Source organism: Centrocercus urophasianus, unplaced genomic scaffold, assembly GCF_019232065.1.
Source record: "Centrocercus urophasianus isolate 14NV4802_14NV808 unplaced genomic scaffold, USGS_Curo_1.0 seq_20, whole genome shotgun sequence".
Taxonomy (NCBI): Eukaryota; Metazoa; Chordata; class Aves; order Galliformes; family Phasianidae; genus Centrocercus; species Centrocercus urophasianus.
Genome location: NW_024884756.1, coordinates 9,213,810 through 9,229,021, shown reverse-complemented (window position 1 = coordinate 9,229,021; position 15,212 = coordinate 9,213,810). Strand labels below are relative to the sequence as shown.

Sequence of the window (15,212 nt, the reverse complement as noted above, 5' to 3'; positions counted from 1 at the left end):
ATTTTAAGTGGCTTGTGTAATTCTAATTTGGTAATTCCACTTGATGAAAAAAAGATAATATGGCTTTAGAAAAATTATCAAATGCCCATCGTATATTCAAGTTAACTTCTGTTTCTGTAAAAACTGTGGCGAAGATGAGACCAAACTCGCTACAGAAGACAAAAATCATGATCAAACGCCATTAAAACAGAATAGCAAAAATAAACAGGCCCAAGCATGCTTCCTCTAGGTCTGTACATACACCCAAGCTTAATATCATGTGATCTGTGCACCACCTCAAAGTTCCTTCCTACTTGGACCAACTACTGTTTCGCAGATGATCTCTTATGAATATAAATAACTTTATAACAGTTGCTTGATGTACTTAGTGAAGACCACAAAAGAAATCTATGCCAGGTTGTAAAGTACTAACTTTCCCATGTGCGAACACAAATTTCATTTTGCCCAAATCCAACTACACAAAGCTCGTATCTTACCAAGGTTTCCTATTGAATATTCAAAGGAAATGATTTATTAATGTGTAAAACCCAAGTACCATATGCAATCAATATCCTGCTGCCTCTCCTCAGTGTCACTTTAGAAGATGCATATTGTGACATCACGTAACGCTTAAGTTTCAAATCAGATCATGACCAGCCACTGGAGGAGACAAAGATTATCACTGCAGGGATTTGTGCTTTTTTTAATGGGAAGCAAAGGTTCCAGAACACTCCCCAGTCACCATGATTCAGTGTAATTTTTTTTCTTTGTAATGGGAGAAACAAACATGCAATAGCTCAGCTTGTGAATATATTTGCACTAGTTTTTGCAGTTCATTTTACATTAACGTGTGGATACACTGTCCGAGGGATGCATCTGTTTCTTAAGACAGACTGAAAAGCACAAAAATTCTACACAAAACCAAGGCACATTCATTTAAACAACTTCCCTGTTGTGGAGAAAGTTATGCAGGCAGAATCTCCTTTCTCATTGCCTATTCCAGACAGGAAACTGCGTCCATCTCTTCAACCTGCACCTTTAGTAGACACTAGTGCAATGTCCACAAGGAATTGCCACTTATTTCACTTACACACACGTGAACGTACACAACTTATTCATGGTCTGTACACAGGCCCTATTCTCTAAATACACCGCATGGCTGCATGCTTCTTTCCTTCCAAATATGAAGGTGTTGGAAGCAGTTTAAGAAGTGCTACGAGGCAACAATTGAAACATTTACTTTAAAACAAAAACCTAATCAGGAAAATTCACATCACACATTTTCGAAAAGTATCAGGAACCACAGATCTTTAGCAAGCAGTTTTCTTCTATAGCCACGAGAGTATCAGCCTATGAACTAACGGTCAGTAAAACCTAACATCTGATTTGGAATTAGAGCAGCACATCTCACCAGTCTACAGGGAATTCCTATTCTACACATCCAATGGAAAGTTCATTCTCAAGTAAAATCCAAGTGTGTGCTCTTTTATTTTCCTTCGAATCTCTCAGGACCCATTTTTCGTGCTTTTCATTTGAATACCATTGTATGCATTACTACTATGCAGAAGAACACCAGAACACACTCCCACGAACCACTGCTGTTAATGGGACAATCACTTCCACACTTCCAAAAGCCAGGCCTTGCTCTGTGCAGTTCTCAGAGCTGTACCAGCCTTCATCTACCGCAGGCTCTCCGAGTACTATGATGTGACATATTAAAAAAAAAAAAACAAAAACCCACAATTACTGACTGTTACATATAGATGTACAGTTAGTGCAAGAGAACAATTATTTTCAGCTCAAGAATTGGTTGTAATTCATAAATCCAAGTGCTTACACATCAGAAACACGGGATTAAGAATGAGCAGTTACAGACATTACACAAAACAAAAAAGACGAAAGATAACGGAAGACTTCTTGGAACAGCTTTATTCCAAAGGCTCCACATTCAGCACCCACCGACGCAGGTTAAGCACAGGTGAGAGCACAGGAAGCTCCTCATTTCCGTGCACATTAGACTCCAGCCAACGACAGCACCTCCTGACTCCCCTCGGCTTACCTTGATTGTTTGGGGTTGCATACAAGTTACACAGCCTGACTGCAGTTTCTGCCCACGCTAAGGCGAACTTCAAGCCCAGGAGGACATAACCGCCCGCCTCGCTCACCGCCCCCACCCACCACGGCCCACCGCCGAGCCCCGCGGGCCGCAGCCCGCTCTCACGCCTCGCCGCCCGAGCCCCTATCTCGTAGAGAGCAGCACCTCGCAGCCGGCCGCGGGGCTCCACGTGGCCGCGGGCGGACGGCTCCGGGGGACGGGGCGCTCCCAGCCCGCGTTTACGCTCAGAAGGAGGGCGAGGGAAGCGGCGACACCGAGAAGGAAAAGCCGCACCGCCTCCCGGGGCGGCGGGCCTGGCCGGCCGCTGCGGGCCCTACGGCGCCCCCCGCAGCGGCCTGGAACCGCCGCGTTCTGCGCCCCCGCCGCGGGCGGACGGCTTTACCTGCCGCGTGGCCGCCCCGGGAGGACGGGGAAAGCGGGCGGAGGACCGGCTCGCACTCCGCCGCCTCGGAGCACGGCTGCCCCCGCCGCCCCCGGCCCCTCGCCCACCCGGCGGGTCCGGCACCGCCACGTCACGAGGCGGCCGCGCCGCCGTGCCCCCCGCCCGCTGCTCCGCATCACGGGGAAGGAGACGTCTGCTAGTGCCCGCCGGCTCCCGCTCCTCGTCCGCAACCCCGGGCCCCCCCCTGCAGCCGGCCCAAGCCGGCCGCCACCCGCACCGCCGCGCCGGCCGCTTGTGGGGGAGGGAATGTAAACAAATGGGGTTTTATAGCTACCTCACTCGAGTGCCGTGTGCATCTCCCTCTCCGCTCGGTACCAAACCGCCGCGGCGCCTCCTCCTCCTCCTGCAGCTCCTGCCGCCGCCGCCGCTACGCTATTCGCCAACCACCGCTACGCCAACCCCCGGCGCGCTCGCCCCGCTCACCCCTACGCACCGTGCGGATCGCGTCCCCGCAGCCCGCCCGGCCCAATGCGGAGCCATTTCCTCCTCTTCCCCCGCGCCTCGCTTCCCCCTCCCCTACTCCACCGGCTACGAAAATGGCGTAGCGCTTCCCCTCCCCTCCCTGCGGCGCCTTGCGCTCATCACTCAAGCGAGCGGGGCCGGGCGGCGGCGTGGAGCGCAGATACGGGAACCGAGCCTCACGCAGCCCCGGGTTCGGGCTGCGCTGTGCCGCTCGCTCCGAAAGGAGCTCGCCGGGCGATACCGGCTATCGCGGAGCCACGGGTGGATCGCCCGGACTAGCCCCGACCGGCAACCTCGTATCTCCCCTGCGCGGCAGCTTAGTGAAGCCGGGCCCGGGGCGCGTACCCAGCCGAGAGCCCCCGCCCGGCTGCCGGCGGCCTGCGTGCTGCCGTGGCCGCGCGGCCTGCGGCTTGAGTGTGTGCCGGGGCCGGGCGTTTATTCAGCGGCAGCCGAGCGGAGTGTCGGCGGTGTTCGGGGAGCGCGGCTCGGCCGTCACCCCGGGATCGCGCCAGGAAAGACTCGCGCTGTCCTGGCTGACGGAACCCAGCGAGTCCGTCAGGCTTACTCGTGAAACAAAGCTGCTATCTGCGTGATAAGCGTGTCCCCTACTCGAGATGGAGATGCGGCCCATGATCACAATATATTTGATTCCTCAACAAAGTCGTAGCAGCCGTAGGGCTCAACAAACATACGTAATACCTTATGTAGATTAAACCCTTTACCGGAACAGCGCCGCGGCTCATTAGACATTTTGGTTTATGCTGTAAGACCCAGAACATACAGCAACTTCACCTCAAATACTGCTTAAACAAACTGGTTTACTTTGTAATGGCAATGTATAGAAAGCCTACTCAAAGGCTGACGTGCAGTTGAACACGTCACATACGATTTAAGACATTTCCTTTTTATTTCTGAGAAATTTGCATGACTTTTTTCTCCAAAACCAAATGATGCTACCCTAGCAGGCTTCAGACCTCCCCTCTTTTTGGTGCAAGAGGCACACATGTTTCTCACAGACTCTCCTTTTATGGAGCTGAAATAATCCACCTCCCGCTTTCCAAGCATGTTCCTCTGCGGAGCTGGCTGGCACATCTGTACTGCCCTAGGTCCGGCCTGGCAGAACCAGAGCCACTCCTACTTGCAGTCCTACCTCAGCCCAAGGCTTATCTCACTGCAATAGCCTTCTGAAGTAAATTTTGGCTCGGCAACATATCTCTGGAATCCAAAGACAGTCTTAAATACCAAAAATACAACGTGCACGTAACATGAAAGAAAGTTGGTATCTCCGTGTCTCCCAAAAAAATCACATAACCAGAAAACTGAAGTCATGGAGAAAAACAAAACACAACAACAGCAAAACCACCAACAGCAAGATTTTCCAGATAAGATGGCTTCTCTATGAATATTCCTTATAATCTGAGAGCCGTTGTTTAGGTCAAGGTTTGGGGGCTGCTAAAGTGATTTGGAGGGCCTATACCTGCCCCAGATTGTTTTATGGTAGTTGGAATAATTTCTGCCTCAAAGCAGGCTCTTTCTCTCAGCTATTTGGTGTAGCAAATACAGTACAGACCTGATTCTGACATTGATCATTAGACATCTACCCTAAAGTACATCGTCCCATGCTGTGAGGTTACTTCTCTGTAGTGTTAATTGCATATTTTAGTACACAAGCTGCTTGTGCATAGATACTCGAAGGAATCAGAATGGCTTAGTTTGGGGGGTACCTTTAAGATCGTCTAGTTCCAACTCCCCTGCTGTGAGCAGGGAAGTACAAGTTTCTACAGCTCAGTTTCACAAACCAAGAACAAAAACTTAAATCACGCATCGCTATGAGAAGTACATTTCCCTGTAAAGCACGTGAAACAACTTTCTGTGCTGCAGGGAAGCTTGTAAAACAAAGCTGGGAAGCCAGCTCTGCGGGAGCGCTTGGTACAACACAAATGCACACAGCAGATCTAGACCGATTCTTCAGGTTTTATAAACAGAGTGATATGTTACCATGATTTCATAAAAGAACTCACTTTCCCTCCTCCCCTCCACCTCCCCTTTTCTCACTGGGCACTTTTTGAGTACAACTGAACAGTACATGCTTGTACATTGGGTTGCAGGATGGGAATGTATTCTGCTAAGTGATGTGGATGTGTGTTTGTGGTACAATGCTGCAAAAGCAGACTAGGGCTTCTAGTAGGGCTCCTCTCAGAATGAGGCCCTGTCTGGACACCCATCTCCAGTTTCAGAAGTGTGCTTTGCCCTCTTCCCCTTTCCTATGTTCCACAGAACACTTGGCCATCAGATCTGGGTTTAGGTCAGCTAGTTGTGTTGCCACAAATGACAGTAAAGCAAGAGAAAAGATGTAGAATTATGTTTCGAATACAAGATCCAGGCCTAAAGAGAAAAGCAAGGTTGGATGGAATTTGAGAGATCTCATACACTGATTTCCTGTTCTCCCTTTCTAAAACCCAACTACATGTGGGGAATAGAAAACTTAAATAAGGAGACTTATCTATGCGTACATATAAGTTGCTTGTTTACGAGAAAGGTTTTATTCACTGCTAATTTAAAAGGCAGATTTATGTTTTGCTTCCACTTACATTCTTATGTCCAGTTACACATTCTGCACAAGGCTTCTGTTCTTATTTTTTGTTTCTGAATGTAAGCTAAAGGAAGAGCCCTTGGGGAAGTATCCACTCAGGATTAGGAACGATAATAACGAAAAAAAAGTCTTAACCAAGAGAAGTTTGCTTGGAAAGCTTGTAGTTGAAGATGTTGACACATCGTCCATTGTCATGACTTGTTCCCAAAACTAAGTTTTGTGCCCTTAAAGCAAAAGTCCCTGGCAAATTCATCTTTTATTACATTTGAAATACTGATGTCTAAAGAAGCAGCCAGGATGATTGTGGGAATACAGGAAAAACTGTTTAGAGCAGAAGCTGTGGAGCAAGATAAACAGCAGATGATGGCTCGAAGAATCAAATTGCTCCTTCATTCACAAACATCTGTAACCTTGGCCAACGATTTCATCAGAATTCAGGGCAAATTTGAGTGCCAGCATACCTGGTTTTGTGCTTTACTTTGTTTCCTTTCCTGTTCTTTAACTGTTACAGCTTTTGTTCTTGCTTTTCACTTATTTTAAGAGCCTGAATCAAAGTCAGAAATGGTATTTCTTATTTGACTGTTACCTGTTCAGCTTGTCAGAGACTTTCTTGGAGATAGCAAGTGGGCAGAACTAACCTTGAGGAGACAGAGAATGGCTAACAGGGCAAGGCCTGCTAGTCAAGCAGATAAGTTTTACCAAATTTATTTGTAATGAAAGAGCTTTACTACAGGAGGCTTTACTCAGAAGTATGCTGACAAGAACTGCTGAAAAGAAGTATCATGGAATCATATAGAAGACATTTTCTTTCCTTGTTACATAATTTCTTAATGTGGATATCAAAATGTTGAGATTTGTCTCCTCTGCTTTGAATTTACCAGTGTACCATATAACCATGTGTAGTTAATTTTACTGAACTTTCAGTATTCAGTATAGCAGTCTGGTAAGTACTCATTCCCAGAGGACAATGAGATTAGGTACTGACACATAAAAAAAACTCTGCAAGGACATAAGTGAAGGTATTTAAGCATGTGGATGAGCTTAAATATCACCACAAGTAAGTAGTGACTGTAAGATTAAAGCTCACGCTTGGAAACAGGCAGAGATGTCCTCCAGGGGATTTCAGTGCCTCAGGATGACTTGGCTTGCTTGCGTTGAATTTAAAGGCCAAGTTTATTTATTTCAAGGCAGTATATCAAAATGGCAGTTGTACTAGAGACTATATGGTTTTTTTTTCTCCATATTCCTGCTGAACTGGGTGATCTTGCTTAAGCTTTTCTTTGGTAGATTTGTTTATTAAATTCTGATTGGTATTACTGGTAGAAATTCCGATGATAATTTAAAGTAAGTCTGGTTAGTTTTGCACCAACCAAAAAGGACCATTTGAAAGTTTCTTTACTTGTAAGATGGGACAAAAAGGGAAAATATATTTGAACTGTGTTGTTGTTCTTAAAAGAACAAATCTTTACCCTTCTTCCCATACAACAACATGCATATACTCCCCCATAAGGGCAGCATATATACAGGACAGCATATATACGTGTATAGGCACGTGTAGGTTTTGAAGCAGAAGTATTAGTGTCAGTGACTTGCTGTGTGTAATTTTAAATATGGCACTAGTGTAAATATTGACGGGAAACACATTTAAACAGAAGCTTGTGATTTTTTTTTTTTTTTAAGCATGCCAAAACAAGAAATAGATTAAAAGGAAGTTTGTTTCAGAACTTACTAGACTACTGCGGGAAAGGGTTTGGCTTTGTGTTTGTGTTTTCTTTTCTTGTCTGTTTTTGTTTTTAACATGCACTGGCATTTTTAGTGAAAAAATATTAAAACCTTTTTTGTTGGCTGTAGACTTACGGTTACACAAACATCAAAGGACATAAGTGAAAGGGTGTGTGATGCTGCAGCAACAACTGAAGTATTTGTTCCTCACACAGACTTTTTTCTGCAGTTGGACAGAAGCCAGTTTGACTTGTAGCTATTCCGTTCATTTTGCAAAGCTAGCAAATGCTAGTTTCACTTATCCACAGCAAGACTTTTTCTGGGAAAACTTTGTCTAAATGACTGTGACTTTACTGTGTTGTTATTTCTTTTAGCACCACTTGCTAGACTTGCTTATCTAAAGCAGCTCAAAGCCCTTCCCTGGATCAGAGACTCAGCAGGTTTGCTGTAGCAGGGATGGGAGAAGATTCAAAATGGAAGATACTAAAAGTAAGGACAATGTGTCACAACCTTCTTCCTCCCCAGAATGTTTGTTTACTTTTCTCTTTCCTTCCTGACTTTTGAAGACACCTGTTCTCTGTGGTATTTTTTTCTGTAGCACTAGTTTCAGACACAGAGTCACTTTTAGAGTCTGTCTTCATAACAAAGAATATGAGGATATGACCCAGACCATCTGCTGTATTGTATGATTTGTCAGACATACAGTTCATAGTGCTTCGTTGCACCAGTTATTCTTCAGCCTTTCCATTCTTATAACAAGTAAGTAGAACATAGGTTTGGGATTGACCTATCTGATAACGTTGGAAAACTTTTTTAGGACAAGATAGTAAAAAGGCATAATGAAATGAAAAGGCACTGTGGTCAGCTGCTTCCTTTAGCACATGACTAGTGTGAGACTGCTGAGCACAAAGAGCTCATGTTCCCAACCACAAAAAGCCTCTGTATCAATAAATATAGGATATTCTCTGCCGGAGCCGTGCAGGGTTCAAAACATTTAACAAACTCTGTTAGCTGGCTAGGTGGAGTGGACTGAAAATTCCTCTAAAGGCTTGTATTTATAAAAGAAAACTGGATTGATTCCAGAACTGACCCACCTTGCTGAAAAGGAAATATTGACTTTAATGTAATCTCTTTACAAGTTCAGGAATTTTACACCCTCTTCTCAAATAGAATGGGAGCGACAAACACTACTCTCCTCGACATTATTTGAAAGGATCAGCGAACAGACTGAAGTAAGAAAATGAAAGTCAGTGTCCTTTATGTCAGTCCCTGCCAATTTTTAACCTCCACTTTAATGATTAGCAGTATTTACTTATAACCAAGATCTAATGAGCCATAAAAGTGCAGCTAGATTTTAGTCAGCAACTGGTGTGGAGTTCCCCATTTCTGGCACTTCTGTTACACGTGGAAGTGGAAATGACAAATTTTAAATGAATGCAATTCCTTCAACATCAACAGGTGGAACTGGAATGCCAGGATATCCTTAAGTTTCTGTTCTACCTGTTTTGAATGCCTGAGGAGGGACTATGCAATTTCAACAGTGGAAGGGGCATTACTAAAATCTACTATGGATATGCTTCAGTAACATAAGCTTGAATGGACAGCAGAGGATGTTGTTGATGCCTCATGCCTTCTTTATCATAGAACTTAAGCATCAAAGGGACATCCACAGAGATAACAAGAACATGAACTCTGAGAGAAAAGAAGCACCACAGATACTGTTTGTAGAAATAAAACAAATTATGAATGGAATATTTCTTAGGCCTGTTTGTTTTTAAGTTAACTGTACCAGTAGGAAAATGTAAAACCAGCAGGAAGACTCTCAAACTCAAAGTTATTGCTAACTGTCCTTCTGCTTAGGGAGCGCAACTAACTCATAAAAGAGTGAGCTTAAGCTTTGCTGTGTTGATCCTTCCATGCCTGCTGATGCTATATATAATAATGAAGGGAGAAGATGGATGCTGGCCTTCAAGGTCCTAGCAACTTTGAAAGTACACCACCTCTCTTTGAAATGCTGGTATCTACTGAAGTTGCTGTTGTTGTGTTCTCCCTCCCTCTACTTTTTTATTGTTATTTTAAAATTTGTTTCACTCATATTCTGCAATAGAAAAGCATGTTAAAGCCCCCAATTTCTAAAGATAAAGGGGTACCAGGAGGATTATGAATTACATTAGGAAACACCTCAATTTCCAGATCTTTCACTATAAGCATTTCACAGCACTACTAGGTGTTGTAGCTTTATTTAGCACATTGCTGCCCAATTGCGCAATTGGATTGTAATTACAGTTTTAATGACACAAGTAAGAGTGTGACTTCAAGCTTGAACAGCTATAGAGAAGAAAGTAAACTTCTGCTGAGATAGACAACTGTTTGGGAACTGTTGAGTCACATTTTTGATCACCTGATTGATCACCTGAGGCAAGGACTGAGTCAGGTATGGGAGCACAGGTGAAGGCAGTTCAGCTGTGTGACAAGGAGGGGTGGAGCCTGGCTGCACCTCTCCTAGACCCTACTTAAGTTAGCACCCTAGTCAAGTGCTAACTGGCTGACTGCCACTGGGGAAGGATCTCTTTCTGGAGATTACTCCCTTTGGAGTTTGTTTTGTTTTGTTTTTGCAAGCCTAGAACACAGGTAAACGTTTCACTTATTTGTGATTATCTCTTTCCATCCTTCTAATTATACAACCTGTACAGTAGCAGCCTAAGCACACCACTCTGCTAATTGCATCTTTGCGAAGTGTACAATAATGATGAAGCACAGAACATGGCTCAAATGACAAGACGTGAAAGTCTGAGGTGAATATCACTGAAATACCATGGGGAGGAAGGTTCATGTGAATACACACAGCTTAAAGCTGAGAAGAGAGGCAGAGCAAGAGGGAGGCCACGCTCCATTGCTATTTTTTAGCTGTATGGCTTCACAGCCTCACTTGATGACTTACATAAAACAGAACTGCAGTAAGACTGAGCTATAGCAGCAAGACAAAGTAATAGTGATGAATGTATCCTGTTTTCTGTTGGACAAGGAAGAGAGGTTTAAACCACATCCTCAAATGAGCGTGGGACTAGACAGCCTGCTTGCAGAAGAGGGGACAATGTCATGCGTCTTTGCTGACATGTCAGATGATGCATTTGGCAGGTGTGAGAGCATCATGAGAGCTCTGAGGAGACTTGTGAGTGGGAATGCCAGTAACCAACTGGAACAAAAATAATGGCTGGGTTGAAATAGCATTAATTACAAAGATAACAAATGGACTGTCAAACTCAAGGGAAGAAAAAAGCCTCAAGCAAGCTTGATACCGATTTTGACTGCACTGAAACTGAAAAAAAAACAAGTTATGCTTGAAAATACTTGATTTCATTCACAATATTTACGTTTGCTACCTCTCCCAGATAACCTTTTCTTCATTTATCACTTACCTTCCCCTTAATAACTGAAAATTCATTCCTATATACACAACAAGAAGTGTGCCACTGTGGTACAGCTAATGAAATAATTGTATACTTTCCCAAGAAAAACATACAAGACTGAATTCATGCCTCTATTTGGTAAAGCAGCTGGAAAAGGACACTTAAAACTAAATGGTAAACAGACAAAAGATGTTCTTTACAATGAGCAGTTATAAAGTAGAGTCTCTACTACTCTGTAATAGTGTATTTTCATTAAAATTTTCAGAATTATTTTTCTATTAATTAAAGGCTAAATGAGAAACAAATCTGACGGATTAACTGCAAATAAAATTTGAAGTTTGCAAGGCCTTAATCTACCTAATTTCCAATTCACTAAAAAACTGAGAGGTATTTTTTGAAGCACAACGTAGCATCCTTTGGCAGATAACATAATGAAGGAACTCCAAGACACTGTTCCTTAAAACCAAAGAGAAGCTAAAATAAACTCAATACTAAGTAATACTTTGCAAAGAAGCTAGGAATATTTTAGGCAAGCCTGTTACTTCAAAACAGACTGCTCAGGGTTGCTCAGGTCATAGAATCATAGAGTCACAGAGTCAGGGTTGCCGACCACTAAATCAGGCATACCTGGTTGGGGCTGATTAATTGCCAAATTCCCATGTGAAGCAGAAGCCAGATTCTAGGAAATACCCATCCTAAAGCCTGCTGACAAGCTTATCTGAAACTTAGCTCAAATGACCAGAAGTACCAATCTGGACAGTGCAATTCCAGGATAACGTTATCTATATACAGACCGTCAAATTCATAGCATAGGCAGACTGGAATTCCATGCTGTCATTCTGAGAGGGCTCATGTTTTAATGTAACTTACCCTCCCTACCCTAAAATGAAGGCATATTAACGTTTGTCCCAGCAAAATAGACAACGATATCACAGGTACCGCTAATTAGAAGAAAGTAGTGTTGGTTATTGCAACCTCTAAAAAGCAGTGAATCAGAAAAAGAACTGCCAGTCATGTGCCCCCTCCCTCTAAGGAGCAGATCATCCACTTACACAGTGCTGAGTGCCAAATTCATCGTGCAGGGCAGCAGTGTCTGATTCTTGTCATTTCCCTCTTTCTCGTCTTCCTCACTTGCACGGCCTATAATCACTTCCCTCAGTGTGAAAAGCTGCTATCTCTGCAGTTTTCTTTTTAAAGAGTTGTACGAGCAGGGCTTTTTTATTTATTATTACACAGAAATTGAACTTTGAGCTAGTAAAACCAATATTATCACAGTGCTGTCGTACTAAAACCAGAGCTGCTGTTTTCACAGGAGGACGCTTCAGATCACTTCACAGAACTTGGGGCTGTTGAGTACTGAGGCGTGTGCAGTGCAAAAGGGCCAAATACTGCCAACAGAGAAGCAGCAGAGCGCTGCTTTTTCAGAGGGTGTTGCTGAGAGTTTTCAGTGCAATCTGAAACTTGAAGTAGAGAAAACCGATTTTTGCAGGAGAGAGTGGGGTGTATAAAAAGCAGTGCATCTTTTCCTTTTGAAACACCATTTGAGTCACACTGTGTAACAGCACAGGAACAGCATTCATCTCAAAAGTCAATGAACTCCTGAGGCAAAACAGAATCATTCTTTATGCTAACATAATCTCGTCGACAGAGATGTTCACTAGACAGGGACGTGTTCACAACAGTCCACTGCTGCTAATGCTATAGATCTCACAGAGGAATCTGTAAGAAAAACTGTTGATAAGAGCTCAGATTCAAAGCTGAAGCTCTGTCCCCACAACTCACTGGCTCTCCTCAGCACAGGCCTCCAAAGTGACTGACCAGAGACTGCCTGTCTGGGGAGGCAAGGGACATGGAATATGTATGCGTTCTGCTCCTGAGATACCAATGAGTTTAAAACAGTTTTCCTTCAGCATTACCCAGGAAGAGATGGTTTGAGAAGGGTTTCCTATTTGGTGCTGACACAGTGATACACACTGTCATGGTGCTGCTAATAAGCATAGCATCTGCTCTGTGGACCGTTTGCTTTATCCTGACATTGTTTTCAGGGCATTTAAAGCTTAGTAATAATATTTACGTGGTCCTGAAACTCTCGTCTGTTTTCGGAAGAAAGCGGGTTGTTAATGTAAGTTCAGAAAGGAAACAAAAAATGTTTTCCTTTTGTTTCACTGTGTCATATCCTTGAAGAAGCAAAACCAGATACCAGCAAACTCCCTCAAAAAAAAAAAAAAAAAAAAAAAAAAGCTGACTGCTAGAGCTGTTTTAGAGAACTTATTTCAACACTGGTTTTATGCCTTTAAAAAGGGTTTTAAAAGGCATCGCTTTGAGATATCCAAAGCCAGACTACTTTGCTGAAATGTTTTAAGCTAAAATGTAATACAAATTAATTTTAGCTACTGCAAAGCATCCACAGACTACAAGGTACGAATGATTACAGATGTGCTTAAATACCAGAGAATCACACGTAAATGATAGAATTTTCTTTACTGTGCATACATTAAGAACTTTTTTGGCAGAAAGCAGCTTTCCATCCGATAAATCTCTAAGCCCTTAGAAAAATGTACACTAATGTTCAATAGGGGACAGCAAGTCCGGTTCAGACAATGGGATGTGACTTTCCTCCCTCCACCCCCCATTGTGCTGCTGGTTGGTAAAGTTCCAAGAGAATGTGGAAGAAAGATTACTTGGTTTCCATTACCCTAAGGCAATAATCTCCCATGGTCACCTACTGAGCCTAAAGGAGGGCTGGTTTTCACTGTTAACTGAAAATGATGATAAAACAAGTTTATAGAGGAACACAGTACTGAAACTTTGTCAGGCTCCAATTCACGAGTTTAAATAATGTTCCCACGCTTATACAGGCAAGGATTTGCCTTGACTCAGATGCTTAGGAGCCCCTTGAAATCAGTGGAAACACAAATATGTCAGGAGTGAGGCACAGGCTCTAGGGTATTGATGAGTCATATCCTTTGCATGTCACAATCATTACTGAAAAATATGGTGACTATATAGTGAATGTGGCAAAGAGCCTTGGCAGTGGAATGCAGAGACATGAAAGTAGTATGAGGGTGTAGGGACACTGCCAAGCATTCCTGTTTTGTCCAGATTCTGCCACTTCTGGAGACTGATAGTGGCAAAAAGCCAGGCATTTTGAAAGCCATGTCCATTCTTTAAGTACACTGCATACATTAGAAGAAAATCCTGAATTCTGTCAAGTATGCTGCAGTGTAACAATATAATGTCTGCTTGTTTTTGTTGTTGTTTTTTTTTTTTTTTTTTTTTTAATTAAATACTTCATACTGAAATCATTCTGAACCATGATTGCACTGGTTCTTTCTATTTGAGACTTTCGGATCTCTTCACTGTGCTGAGAAGTACCTGTTTACTTTGTGGCTCTTTGAAAAAAGCAGCGTTCAAATGGCTGATCTCAAATCTACTAAAAATATGCTCGCTTCCATAATACCTGGGCTAAATTGCAAACTTCAGTTTTCAAGTTCTGCAGATTCAATAAAGTATTAAAAACAAAATGGATGAGAAAAATGTAAAACAAACAACAAAAAGACAACTCATCTATGATGAAGCAGTAGTGGACAGCCGTCACTTAATTGCCATGGCCTGCTTTTTTTCTCATAGAGATCCTTGCAAGTCTCTTTACCATCTTACACTCTCAAGAAAATTGTTTTAGCTTTTACTTCTTTGAATTATCTCTTTCATTGTAAGCAACGTGTTTCAGTGCTTTCAGCTGTCAGAAGCTGCAGAAAAGTATGTGCTATAGATGCTGCAGAAATGATGTACTGTCTGCCTTTAAAACACATTGCTTCTTTGCTTTACCTTCATTTTTGTGCTTAGAGGGTGTTATTAAAAAGTTACACTTTGTAGCAAGTTCTTCTTGTTTGACCACTTTGTAGAAAAATTTACTTTCCTTTACGTTAGGGTGCACTCCTGTAGACCAGCTATAGGAAACAGTCAATCTGGGAACCAGCAGGGTATCAAGTGAATGAAACTGTTGTCATCCATATCGTCACAAATGGAGGAGCCAAATGGAGTCATATATATTTGTCTACTGTCTGCAAATATGTTAAACAGGCATCTTCCCCTGAAATTTTGAAGTAAAACTCTTAGGCAAACTACCACTAGAAGTAAAACAATACATAAAAGAAAATAAATAATACGAACCTTTCTGAGTTTCAGGTGAGATAGAATTATTTTTACTAATGGCCACTGTTGTTTGAGTTGCCAAGCAGCACTTACACTCCTGTGAGATGAAATAAAAACAGCTTAATACAAGTTTTACTTTTTTTCCCCGATTCTCTCCCTCTTCCCACTGAGAGGGGAGTAAGAAAATGGCTGCATGGTGCTGAGCTGCCTGCCAGCTTAAGGCACAACGGAACCAAGTAGCAATACAGGGGTATGTTATGGTATGTCTAAAAGCACGTGCACTTGCATTTTTTCAAAGTTTGGAGAATTTTCTTACTATTACTCTGTGTTTAT

The 15,212-nt window shown here is 42.9% G+C and overlaps 1 protein-coding gene across 2 annotated transcripts in view; it reads right to left on the bottom strand.

Moving 5' to 3' along the window:
• The window catches only part of SLC39A10 (solute carrier family 39 member 10), a 44,689-nt gene extending 32,891 nt beyond the window's left edge, over positions 1 to 11,798 (bottom strand). The window contains exon 1 of one of the 2 annotated variants that reach the window (XM_042822574.1): positions 11,777 to 11,798. The gene's annotated coding sequence lies outside the window, so the exon portion shown is untranslated. Of the gene's footprint in view, positions 1 to 2,811; positions 2,906 to 11,776 lie in introns of those variants that run through there. The other variant, XM_042822572.1, reaches the window with a different exon arrangement.
• Positions 11,799 to 15,212: the final 3,414 nt, after the last annotated feature.